This window comes from Amblyomma americanum, chromosome 8, assembly GCF_052857255.1.
Source record: "Amblyomma americanum isolate KBUSLIRL-KWMA chromosome 8, ASM5285725v1, whole genome shotgun sequence".
NCBI lineage: Eukaryota > Metazoa > Arthropoda > Arachnida > Ixodida > Ixodidae > Amblyomma > Amblyomma americanum.
Genome location: NC_135504.1, coordinates 9561805 through 9564371, shown reverse-complemented (window position 1 = coordinate 9564371; position 2567 = coordinate 9561805). Strand labels below are relative to the sequence as shown.

At 48.5% G+C, this 2567-nt stretch overlaps 1 non-coding gene across 1 annotated transcript; it reads right to left on the bottom strand.

The window, feature by feature from the left end:
* Positions 1-1740: 1740 nt before the first annotated feature.
* Positions 1741-1904, bottom strand: LOC144102873 (U1 spliceosomal RNA). Its single transcript, XR_013308252.1, has one exon. It is a non-coding gene; the product is annotated as a U1 spliceosomal RNA (small nuclear RNA).
* Positions 1905-2567: the final 663 nt, after the last annotated feature.

Genomic DNA, 2567 nt, shown 5'->3' with positions numbered 1-2567 from the left:
TGTTTTATCGGTTGTCGCTGATGCAAGGGAAGAACCTCGAAGATCGACAACTGCCAGGGAAAAGGCGTCTCTGTCCGCATGTTCTGCCACGTCCACGTGCACCGTGTCTTTCTGAACTGAAAATCTTTCGTGAAGTCTTTGTGCCCTAGCCTTTCTTCTTTCCGGATCGTAGTGTGGATGCATGTTTTTGGGCAGAGGATGACTATGAACCAGGCGAGTACCGTTGTCATTTGACATTTTCAGAAGCGCTAAAACACCGAGGACGCAGAGGGAACAGACAGGGACGAGCGCTACTTCCAACTGTTTATTTCGTAAAACCGCAAGTGCTTTAAACAGTTCTCGAACGCTTTTATGACAAATGTCAAATCTGCACCAACTAGCCCGATCCGCTACCCTTCTGACCGTTGTCATACTACGATACAAAAGTTACCGCCGTATTCAAGGTGTGGCGGCATCTATGAACGTTTAATGTAACTGAGAACAGATAACATTGTGCTATATTTCTTCTTTTATCGCCAAATCAAGCAAACGTTTTGCGACAAGCATAGTTCCGAAACGCCTTAAATCTAACTAGTACGCGATATTCAACCGCAGGGGATTTTCTTTGATCAACTAACTGTTCTGCAATTAAACGCGCGCCGTAGAATGAATGCTCCTCACAGCTATACCAGCGAATTGTTAAGAGCTCAGATTTCGTACAGACATGACATTTAGTAGGCAGAATTGTTTTGTACCACATTTCTTTGGGGTACTTGCCTGAATCAATACGAAGAAGTCGGATATTCGCGTCGTCTGCGACAAAACAGACCGCCCTCTAAGCGCTTGCACCGGTGGCGCCATCTGGTTGGTGAACCGTGAAGATTAGGCGAAGGACTGGGTTCTTGTGCGGGATGTTTGAAGACTCTTCAGCAACTGCTTTAACCATGATCACAAAACACTTTGTTTGGCCAAAACTGCACTAGGTTTGATGACTTTCGTGGTACGGCTTCCTCTAAACCTCCAGCAATACTCTCTCCCACTTCCTTTGCTGAATCTTCACGGCCGACAAACAAGATGGCGCCACCAGTGCAATCGCTAAGAAAGCGGCCCGATTTTTTTCGTGGCCTTCGCGGACGGTGCGAATATCAGCCTTTTTCTTAATGATGCAGGCAAGTACAACAAACAAATGTGGTATAATACAATCCTGCCGATCGAATTTCATTTCTGTGCGAAATCTGCCCTCGAAAAATCACCGGTTCAGCTGTGCATTCTACGGCGCGCCTGTCGGTTGGGTTCAAACCTATCATTCCAGTGCTGCACACCAAAGAGCCTACAGCTGCTATGTTCAGATCAATTACGGTTTCTCTCGACACCCGAAAGTGCTTTTTCTCGCTCTTGGGCGTAGCAAAACACCTCAACCACGGTCAATGAGGTAGGTATTAAATTTTTATCACAGAGCAGCCTAGGAAGGCTCGCATTCACCGATATTGCACTGCGTAGTAAGGCGGATAGCGCTAACGGAGCTTCCCTCCTCAATCACCAAAAATTGCATGCCCTCCATTCATTTGTCGAGAACGTTATATAACTGACGTACCTAAATAACCAGGCGCAGCCAAGCCAGTACAAAATGCTGACGTCATAACAACTCCAGAGTAGTTAGTGATCACCAAGCCCAAACAGAAACCACCCTACTTCAAGTGGTTTGTAAAGGTAATGTCTCAACCAGTGTATGAATGAGTTCTGCTTTTCGATTGTATAATAAGGGGGATAGCGCGAACGCAGTCCCCCACTACCAAAAATTGCATGCCCCATCTGCCCCAGTTTGGGGTAGTGGCAGGGGTCAGCACGAGCGCAGTGCAATGCCCGCGCCTCTCCCTGGAGGCACCGCCTCGCTGATCACGGTAACCCCGGCACCAGGTAAGTATGCTTAAGCACGGTTTCGCCAGCCCATCCCACCGACAGGGACCCCATATCCTGCTCCAACGAGCATCGCCAGGAATGTCAAAGAACCACATTTTTCTACCCGCACTACGAATCCTTGTTGGCGGTACGACATAGCCACTATTCCAACCTTCGAGCTATTAATTAAAAAATTCCTTCAACACCATGTTTGCTTATTGCTCGCTTAAAATGTGCTCTAAATGAGGCTTTGACGTTGACTCGAACCTCACTGTCAACGACTGATAGATGTTACGTTTAACTGATGGTGGCGCCACTTGAAGCACCTCCCATCACCTCTACTCCTCGCATTCCTCCATTGCAGTGCGCTAGAAATTTTCTCGGAGTACTGCCAGGTACCGCAGCCAGCGAAGTCGGAGAAATTCGCGGAAATACGGACCGCCTGTGTTTCTGAAAAGACAACGAGCTCCATGAATCTCACGATAGTCGCGCCTCGAGCTCCGATTGCTTCGAAGTTGCAGCATTCACGCGTACATTCCGTTCTTCCACAGCGACCGCAGCAAAGTGTCACGGATGCGCGAAATCCCGCGTCTTAATTGTTTCAGCATGTTTCCATGAGCCCCCGTACCAATCGGAGAACTGCGCCGGAGCACAGCTGATGGAACGTGAGGCGAGCTAGCGCGACCTGC